Here is a 15,887-nt window from a genome sequence, read left to right as displayed (position 1 = left end):
GACAACTGTGTGGAGTAGAACCTTTCTCCTAGGGGTGCCTGGATGGTTCAGTTAGTTAAGTACCCAACTCTTGATTTCAGTTCAGGTCATGATCTCAGAGTCATGAGATGGAGCTCCATGCCTGGCTCCACACTCAGTGGGGAGTCCGTGTGAGATTCTCCCCTCTGCCCCTCCTCCTGCTCATGTTCTCTCTCTTCCTTTCTTCTCTCAATAAATAGATAAACCTTAAAAAAAAAATCTTTCTCCTAAATCTGATTTGCGGGTGAGTGAACAATGAATGGTATTATGCCATTGGGAGTACTATGCCATTGGGATTTGGGGTTATGTAGTAAACCTATCTTGACTGGATTAGTACAAGAAAGATAAGATAGATACACAGTTGACCCTTGAACAACGCGGGGTTTGAACCATGCACGGGTCCAATTACACATGGATTTTTTCCTGATAAATACAGTATAGTACTGTAACTATTTTCTCTTCCTTATGATTTACTTAATAACATTTTCTTTTCTCTAGCTTGCTTTATGGTAAAAATACAGTGTATAATAATATAACATACAAAATATCTGTTAATTGACTGTATATGGTATTGGTAAGGCTTATGGTTAATGGTAGGATATTGTAAGTTAAGTTTCGGGAGAGTCAAAAGTTCCATATGGAGGCTTGGCACCCCTAATCCCCATGTTATTGAAGGGCCAACTGCACTTGGGCACTACTAATTTAAGGATTCCTTTCTTAAAATAAAATAGCTCTTGTTATTCGGGTAAGACAGCATATTTGCCTAAAAGAAAATCATTCTTTAGGTCAGTTCCTACCAGTCTCATTCTTTTGCTGATTTAGAAGACAGCCTTTGGCCCACTGAGAATAGGGCTAGGCATACTGATCTGGAATGCCTCACACTGATAAGAACAGATTGCTTACAAATCAGGCCAACTGTTCACCAGCTGAAGAACACCCCTTAGAAGGTTTAACTTGGGTGTAAAATCTAATGGCTCCCAGTTGTTTGCTTGTCTCTTTTGTTTTGAAGTTTGTTTGTTTCTGTTTTTAAAAGTAATTCTCATTTTGTCTACACTGGCCAGCATGACCATGAGGAAGAAACTGTGGCTGTTGAGAGACATAGGATCCCTAAAAGTGGACTTTAAGTTCCATGATGGTAGAGACCTTGCCTGTCTTGTTCACCGTAGTATCCCTGGTGTCTGGGCTAATGCCTGGCACACAGTAGGTGAGCAAAGCTTGTTGAATATATGGAAGATTCATAAAATAAGCTGAGTTTTCTATGCCAGTGGCATATATCGCTCAAAACTATGTGAGGGAAGGGCCCCAAATGCTTCCTGTAATATGGAGATGCGGCAGCCAGTTAATAAACGCTTGGTTCCTGTGGCATCTGATGCCTGGGAAGACATAGGATGGGATAAATTTTGATGGATGCTATTTTTATCCCCAAGGATGTTGTAAATATGGTCATCACAAAATTGGTTGTGGTTTTCGTTGTATGAATCACATGAAAGTCTGTGGGAGTCAGCTGAGCAGAGTCAAAGAATAGAACGCTTCTCAACATTTGCCCCTAATGGATAGGGTTAAAGTTCATAAAAGTAAAAAAAAAAAAAAATCTGAAATCATTCTTTAAAAGATTCATCCTCGCACAAAAGCAATATGCAGCCTTAGCTTTTCCTACAGTCGTTGGGATAGAATTCAGAAAATATGAATGATCCTTCCATTAGGACAAACAACAGCTGAGTATCATTCAGATTAAGAGAGTTCTTTCCTGCAAATCAAATATAGAACTTTAATGTCAGCTGAGTATACTACGTTTGACATTAGTGTAAACTAAATTTTAAAGAGATGCTGTGTCTCTAATTAAAGGCATTTATAGAAATATGTCCCAAAAAACTAAGGTTCACTGCAGAGATAGAAAGAACAGACTGTCTTTAGTTTGAAGAACATGGCTCCAGCGAATTTAAATATTTATCATATAATTTTTATATAGAAGTTTTAATGAGCACTAACTTTTATGGCATCACTTCTGGAGACAATAAAAAAAAACTATATTTTGGGATGCTATTTCTAGTCAGATTTCCATCATGGGGCACGATTTAAATAACAGTTGATTTCATGAGGAGTAATGGCACATTCCTTTCTGAAGTTAAAATTTCAAACACCTGCCATCGAAGAGGCAAACAGTACAGCTGGGAGTCAGAGATTTTTAGACTTTTTCCAAGTTTCTTTATCAAGTTGCCTCTGAGACTCAAAACCCCCAAACCAGGTGTTCTCTTCTTGTCCAATGACTAAAAAATGTTTGAGAAAAATCCTCTCTCATAATTCCCCAAGAAAAAATGAAGGAAAATTGCTAAGCTTCCATTTCAAATGTTAGGGATTTGGATTGAGTTTAGACAACAGCTTGTACAAAATGTCACGGCTCCAATTCTCTTACGCTGAGACGGGGGATGCTGATGTAATAGAGCAGCTTTGGACAATCTAGAGGCAGGGTTGGAAAGGTAATGATACATGATGTCAGCCAACCAACCAACTGCAAAGCTACCTAGTAGGTTGGAGAAGAATTGTAGGCAATATCTTCTGCAAATTCAAAGTTACAGGAGTTACCTCCTGTATTGTTCTCAAATAACCAATAAGTCAAATAGAATCCTGAGTTCAAATTACTTAGGAAGTGTCTCCATTCTCCATTTCATTTTGAATGTGGCCCATCCTGGGGACCTCTGGTAGATAAATTAATAGGCTCTATCCTGAGTAACGAAGTTAGTATTAAAAACTTACGGATTCACACAAGTATGTGCTTTACATTACACTGGGAAGTTATGTAAGTTCTCGAATGATCTCACATAACATCCTGCATTCTTCATCTGAGTACTCCTGGCTTATTTTCTCCGAGTGGATAAAAGCCATTTTGTTGCTAGCTTTAGTCGTACTTCTGTGGTCCATGGTTTTAACTTGCATAACTTATGTTAACACTATAAGTCCTTCCTCTTCACTCTTTTCTAATGAGGTAAGAGTTTCCCAGTCCATGTAACATAAGAATGTTTATGGATTTCAAGGAGGAAAATGAACGAAAGTTATAGTTTGGTAGCTGTCTGGATATACCATTCCTTTTCACACAGAAATTTGAGAATACTGTGAAATTCACATATTCAGAGAATAAAATCAGATGTGGAACTGGACGTGGAAATGGTGGCGTTTTGTCCAATGCAGTTCTACGAACTTTCGGCATCATTTGCTTACCTATCATTTAATTCAGGGGTGGACAGAATTCTAGGGAATCCAGGAACTTGGATGGGAAAAATATGACACTTTCAGTTTTGCCAGTCTCAAACTGAAATTTAGTATTTCTTTTCATTAAAATGTAGGCTACAAACACAGTACCTGTGATTTTGTCACCAAGAGAAATCACGGATGTTCTCACATCACATTACAGTTGGTACAGATATTCCGAAATACCTTCTACACTCGTCACTACTTCAAAATGATGGTAGTTATACCTGCTGCTAGTTTGTATTATTTAAGAATAAATTATTAACAAAACACATATCACAATTGCAAAAAAAATCTGGTTAATGTATTTCAATAAAAGTGGTTTCCTCTGTAATCTTGCATACTTTAACATACGCATTTAAAAGCATCATTCTGAGAAGTCTATAGTCTTTCCCACGTTGCCAAAGAAGCCCATGACATGAAAAAGGTTAAAAATCCCTGAACTTATACACAAAGCAACAACCAGGTTTCAAGCAAATCATTCCTCGCTGCTATCTATTGAAGCTAAAACAAACTTGACCTTGAAATCAGCACAGTCTGACTGCTTTAAGTAAATGACTCTGATGACAGTCATTTTCTTTTTATTTTGCCACAAGAAAAACCTGTGGATTCTAGAGCATCTCTGAGATCATAGCATAGGGTGCTCTCTTCTAGTGATAAACTTTATCATTGACATTTTGTCATTGACACAGACTTGTTCTCTTATATTTCACACTGCTGAAATCCAGTGTATTTTATAAAGGCATTGAATATAATCATTTCATAACTTTAATTTAAAATATCATAGAGGGAAATATATAGAAAATCTTTGCTGTATCTTTGCTATCTAAGCTACATTACTTATTTTTTATTTTTATTTTTATTACTTATTTTTCATAAAAGAAGCAAACATCAAAGTAGTCAATCAAAGATAGAGCTTTTAAATGCAATGCTAACGGTCCTATCCATGCTCATTTGAAATGTTGCAAACCGATTAACATATTTCTAGGAGTGTTAAGAATGTGGTCTCTGAGTTACTATAATTATGAGATCAATTAAATGATGAGATGATGCCTCAGTAGATGTACCTTAATTGTAAGCACATTAGACTTTTTGGAAAATCCTCTGTGGGATCTCTGGCCAAAAACAGATTTACCAAATGTCAGTCAGTTCAATGAATATTCAGTCATTGAAAGCAATTGAAAAATTATTGTTGCATCCACAATTATTCACTTATCACTGAACCTAATACTGCTCAAAATTCTTATCTTCAAGAGAAATATAAATGCAATTAGAATTCTAAAACTAAAAAAGAACATAAAAATAAGAACAATATATAATTTCATTACCTTGAGATATAAGTCACATATCACAAAATACATATTCATATACACAGTGAAACCATTATTTTCTAGCCATCAAAATAGTAAGTATATTAAGTGTGCTGCTCTAAAATTTTCCTATTTCTCCTGTTGGATTTGTAAGATTTAGAAACCTGATTATAAATGTAGGCTTCAATGAGCTTAAATGCCAGAGGTTTCCTTTGAATTATTAGCTACAAAACTACCCAATCTATCCAATGATAGAAAAATCCAAATTTACGAAACTTGGGAAGAAAAGGAACTACAACAGTGCAAATAAAACAGTTTGCATTGTATACTGTGCTAGGAATAAGGAGATAAAAAGTCTTATTAATCACCATTACCAAATTATTCATTCAAGATCTGGAGCAAATTTTAGTGACTATTTATATCTGGATTTGAATTAAAGTAACATCTACTATTGTTTCCTTCTGTGGGCAAGATTTCAGTTCCTAAATACAAGAACAGCTTGCATGACTCCTTAGTGAAAACTACCCAATGCCATTCTCTTCACAGCTGAATTTTCAGAGGAAGATCCTGAAAACGGGCACTTTGCTCTAACAACCAAAACCAGTGACAGGCATACACACATAAGAGGTTTCACCCCAACTTCCCTGGCATATTCCAGATTATTTTTCCTCTAAACAGGAAGCTGTTGACAGTTTCCCTGGTATTTTCAGACTACCCTATTTACAAGAAAAAAATCCCAACTTTTGTTTCAAAGTATAATATTCTTTCCCGCTGTGCCTATTGTTGCTAATTATGCATGCTGCAAACAAGATAGAAACCAAATTCCAAACTATTCTAGGCTGATTCAGAAGGGGTAACAATTGTAAAAAGAAAAAAAAAAAAAGCAGTTAGTAACATTGCAAGACTATACTGGAGTCTTTAAACCCAAAACAATGCTGAAGGGAGGATTCCTGGAATTCAACGGGGAATGTTTGGCTCCAGCTGTAAAATCCGTATCTCTGAATAATGTCATGTTAGCAAGTGTTGAGCAAGAAAGGCGATTATATTTTAACTTACTTCGGAGAACATTAATCCAAATTTAACCAAATTCCAGAGACTCCGCACAAAATTAGCAACTAGAAGCTGCTTCACATTTTTCCCCCTGGTACAACAATCATTGCTCATGACGATAAACTTGTAGGAGGTAAAAGAGAGGGGGGAAAACCACAGTCATCTATAAAACATATAACTACTGTGTATAAAGCAGGCTAATTACCTCACACCAAAGAAGTGCAAGATTTAACAGTCCATGCTCTGCGGCCCCAGGGGAAGCAGGGGTGCGGCGGTAGGAGCAGCAGCAGGAGTAGAGCAAACAGCGGCAGGAGCGGCCAGCATCCACCAGATTCTCCCAGGCCTTTGACTGTGTGGACTCAGCCACAGACTCTGCCTCCAGCTGACGTCAAAGTCCCTGTCACATGGCCAGATGAAAGCCAAGAGAGCATTGGTTGTCGTAGCAACCACAGAACAGCTCTGAAATTATTTCAATAGGTCATCTGTCACTGTAGGGTGTGTGTGTGTGTGTGTGTGTCTGTGTCTGTGTGTGTGTGTGGTTCTACACACGCACCCCACAATCATCAGGGACAGCTCCCCAACACCCTCAACCTCCGAGGCTGCCACTCAAACGTTGCCTACAACTTTCCTCTTTAAGACTTTGGTGTCTGTTCGTTACAGTTCCTTGCAGGAAAATGCATCTGTCGCTCTGAAGTTGCTACTGGTCTCCTTATCACCAGAACGAAGCATGCATGTCTCTCTCTGGAGCAGAAGGAGAGAAACTGAAAAATCCTGGGGGTGGGGGGGGGGCGCGGTAGTTTTCTGAGCTAATTAAAGCTATTTGTAAGCAAAGGGATAAAAACAGAAACTCAAGGGGATTTGGAAGAAAAGATGTCTTGACCCCGCAAGAAGCCACGTCGAGGTCCTGAGACCACGCTAGCGATGGAAAGAAATAAAAGAAACACGGGGGGTAATGGCCCAGAGTCGGCTGAGAGAATCTAATGACCCCGACACCGAGTGGGATGGGGCGGGGGGCAGGGGGGAGGTATGAATGCCAGAGTCCCTCACTATAAAATGTCTATGCAAGAATGATGAGTAGTAAAACGGCACCACTTTAAAACGACCTCGTGAGTACATTTAGAACGTGTTTAGACTCTCGTGTGGAGGTCACCATACAGGGGCCAAATCCTCTCCTCCTAATGCTCCCAGGCACAGCCGTTTGGGGCTCGGGGCGGAGTAAATGGGGGACTGTCCCACAGACGCCGAGCACAGTGACAGCCTAGAGCAGCAAATAAAGGCACGGTCCTGCATGGTCCTGCACGGTCCTGCGCATTTCTAACTTCAGCTTCACTTCCTTTAGCACCATCCCCGCTTCTTTCTAACTCAGCCCACGTGCTTATTTCCCAGGGCCTCCTCCCTCTCTATTAACAGGAAGTCAATTAAACAAAATGAAATGAAGGTATTCTGGAAAATACACGGAGAACATGTATACTCATTCAGAGGGCACAAGGGCTCAAAGGCAAGGGGAAAGAGCCTGCTCTCAAGACCGAACAAAGGACCTTTCCATGGTAGTGTCATCAGGATCTCTATTCTGGCTCTTAAAAATTAAAAAAAAAAAAAAAAGTTGCTCCAGGGCGCTCCAAAATATATGTACTGCCGAAGCGAGCACAAGGGTGCTCCAAAATATAAAAGGAAGCTAAACCACCTGAGCCACTTGAAAAGAAGGAAATTTCTTCATTGTCAGAAATTGCTTCTTGTTGAACAATAAGACCAATGTCCAAACTGCGGCTATAAAATCCTCCCATTCCGGCTTCCTCTTCTTCCACTTCTGTACCAGCCCCAACTGGGAGAAAAGACAGATTTGTATCTGAAGGGCTATCCTCCTGATGCTATTAGCTGTAGCAGTGCAAAAGTCAAATCAAGCTGCCCATGCTACAGTGATTTCAGAGACAGGACAGGTGGGAATTTACCTGTCGGCACAACAACAGGGGGCTCATTGAACCCAATGTCCATCTAGATGGATCGGGATGTCTCACCCGGGTCAGATTTCTGCAACAGCCACAATTCATCATTTTGCAGTTTGTTCCAGCTATGTCTGGGTTTCTGTTCAGAAATGCATATCGTAGTAATGCGTGGATGGGCAGAGAGGAGGGAAAGCAGGTCCTTCCTGACTTCCAGGGCCCCAACTCCCATGAGCTGCCTGCTTTAGCATCTCTCGGACTCCAGATCCCTGGCTGCCTAACTCTTCCTCTTTCTGCAGCTCGGGCTTGAGGAAAGCTGCAGTACCCAGCTCTGCCGATAGGTGATGTCCTCTGAAACAAGAAGTTCCTGGTTCTGAAAATGCCGAAAATTCAAGGGCTTTCTATTTGAAAGCTAGTTTGAAATTTAGCAAAAATCTAACACCTTTTCGTTTTGAATTTTTGATTATTTTTAAGACTAGGTATACCTTACTATATATTGATTTGGGCTTAAACTCATTATAAGTTAGAATACTCAGTGGACTAAACTTCCAAATGAAAGGTAGATGCGCTTAAATCCTCTTTCTGTAGCATGCTTCCCACCTGTTATCACTCATTTTCACTTTGCAAACTACCTAGGATTAGAAATTCTTCTTACAGCTAAAGAAGCTACCAGTCACCTGCAGCGTTGAAATCGCGATGATGATCTCTTTGGAGCCAAAAGTTTCTACCAATTTGGCTAATTAATCCAGATGTAGCTGAAAATATTATAGGAAATACAGAAAAGGGTTTCTCCATTCACAGCCCGTCACATTGAGGGAATATATGTCCCTTTACTTTTTAAATGACAACTCATTTTTTTAGGTGAAAATGATTCAGTGAATTTAAAAATACCCATTCAAAAATAGTTCTGCACCGTAGTTTTCGCTTGCTGTATGAACGTCAAGGCTGCCTATTATTAGTTTGACCACTTTCCCGGAAATAATTGGTAAATACCAAAGAAGGAGTCTGACTCAGGTTCACACACCTAAAATAACAGGTAGTATGGGTCACTGAGCAGAAAACTATAAATGGCCTTTTATTTGATGTTTCTAGGTAAAATGTTCCTGTCTCCCCATCTTAACATTAGTGGGAAGGCCATGGAGCTATTTTTTGGAGACACTGGGTTCAAATCTCATCTGGGCAAGTTACTTCCATCCTCTGATCACCAGTGCCTACATCCTAAGATTGTTGTGAGGATTATAAAGTTAATGTATTCTAAAATTCTGACTCCCTACCATAGGGTAGATGGCTTAATGTGTATGTCATTTCGGGTTTGTCCTTCTGACTCTGATAAGTCTACAAAGACTTATTGGCAAAAGACACACTCTTATTCATTTCTACAACTCACAAAGAGTGCTCAGTAAATGTTGAGTGTCTCAACTATTGGGAAATCACTGCTGAGCAACAGAAAGAAATGGTTCCTTTTTCTCCCCCGCAACAGAGAAGAAAGAGCTCCCCTCAGCTCCCCAAAAAGGCAAAGGAAGGAAAAATAAAAATAAAACCATGGAGTTATCACAAAATTTTCTAGCAATGAGAGGGTTCAAATAAATTTCCCAAGTAAATCAAACTTATCTCTGCTAAATCATGAATACTTCTCATGAGTGTTCATTAATTATATGCTGATGTATTTTATGGCTATTACTGTTGATGTTGGATAATCTTTTATAGTAAGTGACATTAATTGAGCACTTAATACATGTGAAGCATTGTTTTAAGTGCTGCAGAGATATTAAATCATTCACTACAATAACCCTAAGAGGCAGGTGTTATTCTCTTTTTCACATTTCACAGCTGATGAACCCTAAGCATAGAGATGACAAGTACCTTGCCTACCTAGTACATGACAGAACCAGGATCTATACCTGGAAAGCCTGGCTTCATAAATTCTGGGAAATTATTTACATTTGATGTATTTTTAGAAAGAACTGAATTGTTTCTTATGTTTATTTTATACATGAGGATTGTTTTTATTTTCAATTTCTTATGAGGGAGAGAAGGCTAATTTATCTTTTCTATATCTGAGAACTCTAATGATCTCAATCTAGTTTTGGCCTAATGAGTAAATATGGCAAAAAAAATCTAATCAGGAAGATTTGAATCAAGGAAAATGGACAAAGTGCAAAGTGAAAATATCCTGAATAAAACTGTGCCCAAATTATTATAGTTTTCACTGAAGTAACTCTTTGGATTGAACTCGCTTGGGTAACTTCTGTTGCCCATTATGATGGAGTTTCATGTGTTCCATCCAATATTCTCACTGAGATAACAATAAAAGCTGGAGTTTAAAAAAAAAAAGTGGTTGGAAGGCATCAAAGAGCAGCAAAGGCAGAAAAATCCTTAAGTTCCAAGATCTCAGATAAAAGGAAAAAAATCTACTGATAGAAGCCCAACATTCTCCACGTTATCTGCTGCTTTTCTCCTCAAATTATTTGATAATTCTTAAGTGGTGCGGGGCTTCTAGCACTCTTGAAGACTAGAGAGATAAAAATTGGGAGTACAGATATTTAAAAGCACAGAGGACTTTGGGGATTAAGAACCTGATTAAAAAAAAAAAAAAAGGTATCAGAGAGAAGTGATACTAACTTCGTGAACTGTTTTCCCATTGAAGTATTTGCTAATTCCTAACTGATGTTAAGCAAAAGAACAAGAAGTAAAACATAAAACTGCAGCAAAGAGCATTAAAACATGAAGGGAGAGCTTAGCAGTCTTATAGTGCTGGGGAGACAAAAATTAGAGTTCAGGATTCTCCAAGGAGTTGGAGCTGGTCAACACCCTGAGTTTTCAAGCCTCCTAACTCAAAGGCTGTGCCATGGATGTAGTGTAAAACAGGAGATAGAGGCACCCTCACAAACACCAGGACCCATCCTAGAAATTTTAAAATGCCTAGTTGGATCGAGGTAATTTGTCGCTATTCTAACTATCTTCTAGAAAAAAAAAAAAAAATTAACCCTCTCTAAAGAAAGATGACAGCAGATAGAACCTCTATCATTTTTCACACGCTACTTCCAATTCAGTCCAAAATCATTAATCATGCCAAGAGATAGGTCTAACTGACCAAAATCCAAGAGGAAAAAATAGACAGTAGAGACAGATCCAATGGTGATTCTCCTTTTGTAGTTATCCGACAGGGAATTAAAAATAGCTGTAATTTTAATATGTTCAAGGAAATAAATGGCCAGAAGGATAATTCCACCTGTAAAAAAATTAAATCTATGAAAAAGGAACATATTCTAATAAAGATCTGAAAAGTACAATAACTGAAATTAAAAACTTAATAGATTGGTTCAAGAATAGGGAAGATATATCAAAAGAGAAAAATAGTGAAATGAAAGGTCATCAGACACTATCTAGACTGAAGTATAAGAAGAAAAGAATGGGAAACACAGAAAACAATGTAAAAGACATGTGGGACATGATGAAAAGGCTAACATGTGCATTTGGAAGAGGAAAGAAGAGAAAAGAGGTAGGACAGAAACAATGTTTGAAGAGAATTGGCTGAGACATTTCCAGAATTTATAAAACAACAGATTTAAGAAGTCCTATATAACCCAAACAGGATAACTACAAAGAAAATCACACATAAATACATCATGACCAACCTGCTGGAAGCTAAAGACAAAGACAAAATTTCTTAAAAGCAGTGAGACCAGAAAGTCATATTAACTTTATAGGCAAAACAGAAGACTTTTTAATAGTAAAACTCAACAGTAAGACAAACAATCCAATTAGAGAATCAGCAAAAGACAGGAAGCGACATTTCCCCCAAGACTATATACAGATGACAAATAAGCACATGAAAAGATTTTCTAACATCATTAACCATTAGGGAAACGCAAGTTAAAAAAAAAAAACCATAATGAGATATCACTACACAACTATCAAAATGACTAAAATAAAAAGTATTGAGGATACTGAATGCTGGCAAGGATGCAAAGAAACTGAATCACTCATACATTGCTGGTGGGGTTGTAAAATGACACAGTCACTATGGTAAATGGTTTAGCAGTTTTTAAAAATATTACACAGGCAACTACCATATGACTCAGTAGTTGTACTCCTGGCATTTCAGAAAAATGAAGACTTAAGTTAAAAGCTTGTACACAAAAGTTTATAACTTTGTGATGGTCAATAATTGGAAATAATTCAGATGCTTTTTTTTTGTTTAAGATTTATTTACTTATCTGAGAGAGAGATCACGTGTCTGTGTGTGTGCACTCACACAAGTCAGGGGAGGGGCAGAGGGAGAGAGAAATCTTCACGCAGACTCTGTGCTGACAACAGGGCCAAGTGTGGGGTTGGATCCCAAGACCCTGAGCTCATGACCTGAGCCAAAATCAAGAGTTACTGCTTAACAACCTGAGCCACCCAGGTGTTCCCAGATGCCTTCAACAGGTAAATGGATAAACAATTTTAGTATATCTACCCCTTGAGATACTACTCAATACTAAAATGGAACAGAATACTGATACACATAAAAACCTGCGTCAATATCCAGAGAATATTCCTGAGTGAAAAAACTAATTCAAAAGGTCACATACTATATGATTCATTTATATAACATTATTAGTATGACAAAGTTATAGAAATGAAAAACAGATTGGTGGTTTCCAGAGATTAAACTGACTATTCCTGGAAGAGAAGTGCTTACATTGTAAAAATACAACATGAAGGATCCTTGTGGTGATGAAAATTCTACACCTTGACAACTTCTGTATCAACGTCAGTGTCCTGGTTGTAATATTGCACTATAGTTTTGCAAAATGTTACCTTTAAGGGAAAGTGATAAAAGATATTTGGATTCTCTCTGTATTGGTGCTTTCAGGGGCATGTGAATCTACACTTAATGCAAAATGAAAGTTTAATTACATTTTTTAAATGATGATAACATGAGACATTTTCAGTCAAAAACTGAGGGAATTTGTTCAAAAGAATTACAATAAATTTCTAAAGAGAAAAGGGAGAAAGAAATAATCGCAGATGGAAACACAGAGATATAGAAAGGGCAACTGTTATATAGATAAATCTAAATTATTACTGATTTTCTAAAGTGATGTCTTATGGGGCTTAAAATATATGTAGATTCAAAATATAGGGCTAAGTTAGCACAGAAGGTAAGAGAGGATAGACAGAATAAAGATGTTCTAAGATTCTTGTATTCTAATAAAAATACTAATTAATAAGTTTCTAATAAGGTAAGGATTCACAGTGCAATCCTTGTATCCACTAAAAGAATAAAAGAAGAATGCATAGCTAATAAACTAATAGATTAGGAAAATCACTTTTAAAATTACTCGATGCCCAAAAGAAGCAGGAAAGGAGGAAAGAAAATAATAAGATAAATAGTAACATCTAAGATTTAATCTCAAACATAAATCATTACCAAAATACTCAAACTGATGAAATATTTTGGTTAAAAGATCCCAAACATCAGATTGTGTTAATAACCAAATTCAAACTTTTCTGAATATAAGAAATGGGAAGTGATATACAAACTACCAAGCAAAAGCTGGTGTAGCTATATTACTATCAAGAAATATTAGTTGATAGTCATACAAGCAAGAAATACTACTAGAGATATAGAGGAAAACTTCATAATTCACTTTTCTAAATATGCATATGCACTTAATAAAATAACATTAAGATATAAGTAGAAAAAACCATAATCATAGTACTGATTTATCATATCTTTCTCAATAACTCATAAAACAAATAGGAAAGAAAGGTAGAAATATAGAATATTTCAATGACAAATTAACCAACCTGGCTTAATTAACATATGAAGGATAATCTCAATTACAAAATACACATCTTTTTTCTCAAATCTATTTAACAATATTGACTACCTGCTCTACCCTAGGAATATCTCAACACATTGTAAATGATCAAAATCACAGAGTATATACTCTTTGTACACAGTGGAGAAAAGCTAATAATCAATATTAGAAAGACAAATAGAAAACCTCTAAATGGAAACCAAGCAATACATTTCTAAGTAACCCACGCATTAAAAAGGTTACATTGCAATTTAGAAATATTTTGAACTGAGCAACAAAATACCATGCATCAAAACTTGCACTTGGAAATGTGTAGATATGTTAAAACAACACACACACACACACACACACTTTTAGAATGGCACTTCGAGGAACTCCATGGACCTGCTCCCCAGTGAAACAAGTATAATCAGTGAAAAATACTTTAAAATATCATGAAGTCTCTGAAAATCTTATTTACGACATATAGCCAACAAAGAAATGTTTATTCAAGAAAATGTACTAAACTTGATAAGAACGTTGAGAGTCTGTGGCACTTGAGTCATGACCCACTTCCTCCCTAATTCCTCAGCTCAATTTGATGGAAGCTAAATTCTGGGAAGTTGTGACCAATAAGATAGAGCTCCTTCTACCTCAATCAAAGGATATAGAACCTCACTGGAAAAGGCAGGCCATCAGCATTTCTCCTGTTCTGGTGTTAATTCCTGATGAGTACAGCTAAGAGGTTGGCGGCTCCCTTCCTCTACCTCAGCCCCACTCACGGAGAGTATAGGTTCTACTCCAGGTACAGTAGGTAAAAAAATAAAAATGAAACAAGATGGGATTGGGAGGAAGACAAACCATAAGTGACTCTTAATCTCACAAAACAAACCGAGGGCTGCTGGGGGAAGGGAGATGGGGTTATGGACATTGGGGAGGTATGTGCTATGGTGAGTGCTGTGAAGTGTGTAAACCTGGCGATTCATATACCTGTACCCTGGGGGATACAAATATATTATATAGTTTATAGAAAATAAAAAATTTTTTAAAAAATGCCGGGGCCTTATTGGTCTCAACCTAGTTCACTTTTAGGACAGAGAGTCTAAGTCAGAGGCTATCTGAGAAGCCCAGAAGCTACCACCATTGTCCAGTGCCGAGAGTAGTTATTCAGAGTTTTTTTCAGAGGCAGTCCTTAAGAATACTCTGACGATCTTCCCAAAGGAAATGACTTTATTTGAAATAGAGTGTGGGGAAGTTCAAGTTTAAGGGTGCTCTTGAAAACAATGGAGATCTGGGTGGTAAAAATTCATAGGAGGCTGAGAAAAGGGCAAAAGTTAACCTGCAGACCAGTAGTTTACCAGAAAGAACCAGCTAAGAGGCAGCTAAAAAGAGCCCTCTTGGAGTCAGAACAAACCTCAAAGACTGACTTTAAAAACCCTTTGGTGAATGTAACTGGATGGTTATGGAGCAATTTATGCCCCAGAGCATCATAAGAAATACTAGCCCAATCAGCAAAAAATTAGTGAAGCCCAACAGTTGGGTGTGATACCATATGTGGCAGACAGCACAGCAGAGATCCGGGCCAGAGACAAGGAGAGCTGTACTAAAACTAGTCTTCCCAGGGTGACTGGGAAGTCACTGAAAACAGTGGTATGAATAGCACCCTTGTATTGTGCACTAAGGTTTACTTTCAGGATTCTATTTCATTTGACCCTGAACCAATACAAGCATTTAATTTTTTTAAAAGATTTTATTTATTTATTTGTCAGAGAGAGAGAGAGAGAGCGAGCACAAGCAGGCAGAGTGGCAAAGGCAGAGGAGGCAGAGAGAGAAGCAGGCTCCCCACTGAGCAAGGAGCCCAATGTGGGACTCGATCCCAGGACCCCGGGATCATCACCTGAGCCGAAGGCAGCCCCTTAACAGACTGAGCCACCCAGGTGTCCCCCTTTTTTTTATTTTAAGATTTTATTTTTTTTGAAGCATTTAATTTTTTAAAAGGCTGAATATCCATACCTTAAGTCTCTACCTCAAGTAGTTGGGGAGAAAAAGGGCAAAGTAAAGCAAAGAAAGTAAAAGGAAGGAAATTATAGAGACAGCAGAAATTAATTCAGTTGAAAACAATGTGCAATAGAGAAAATGAGAAAGCCAGAGCTGATTCTTTAAACAAATTAATAGAATTTATAAGCACTTAGAAGTATGAGCAAGAAAAAAACATCACTAATATCTTTATTTTAAGATATTAGTGATTTTAAGATATAAGTGATTTTTAAGAAGGACATCATTATGGGTCCTACAGATGTTAAGAAATAATAGATTTCACAGGTTCTTGGACTAGAAGATATCTTAGTGGTCAGCCAGTCCTATCTTTCTTCCAACCTGCTACTTGAATACCCTCCAGACAGAATGAGCTCTCCACTACAATATGTCAAGTCATCCATTGTAGAAATGTTCCAGCTGTTAGAAAGTTCTCCCTTATAATGACCCAAATGTCCCTTTCTTGTCACTTCTACATTGCTCCTTGATGTTACAAA

General features: G+C 37.6%; 1 protein-coding gene across 3 annotated transcripts in view; it reads right to left on the bottom strand.

The window, feature by feature from the left end:
- NCALD (neurocalcin delta) overlaps positions 1–15,887 on the bottom strand; it is a 398,244-nt gene that overhangs the window by 69,581 nt on the left and 312,776 nt on the right. The window contains exon 1 of one of the 3 annotated variants that reach the window (XM_059165894.1): positions 5,830–5,995. The exons of the other annotated variants lie outside the window; for them this stretch is intronic. The gene's annotated coding sequence lies outside the window, so the exon portion shown is untranslated. Of the gene's footprint in view, positions 1–5,829; positions 5,996–15,887 lie in introns of those variants that run through there. 3 annotated transcript variants of the gene reach the window in all.

The sequence above is a fragment of the Mustela lutreola genome, chromosome 3 (assembly GCF_030435805.1).
Source record: "Mustela lutreola isolate mMusLut2 chromosome 3, mMusLut2.pri, whole genome shotgun sequence".
NCBI classification, from domain to species: domain Eukaryota; kingdom Metazoa; phylum Chordata; class Mammalia; order Carnivora; family Mustelidae; genus Mustela; species Mustela lutreola.
Note: the sequence above shows the minus strand (reverse complement) of the source record. Positions and strands in the feature narration are given on the sequence as shown.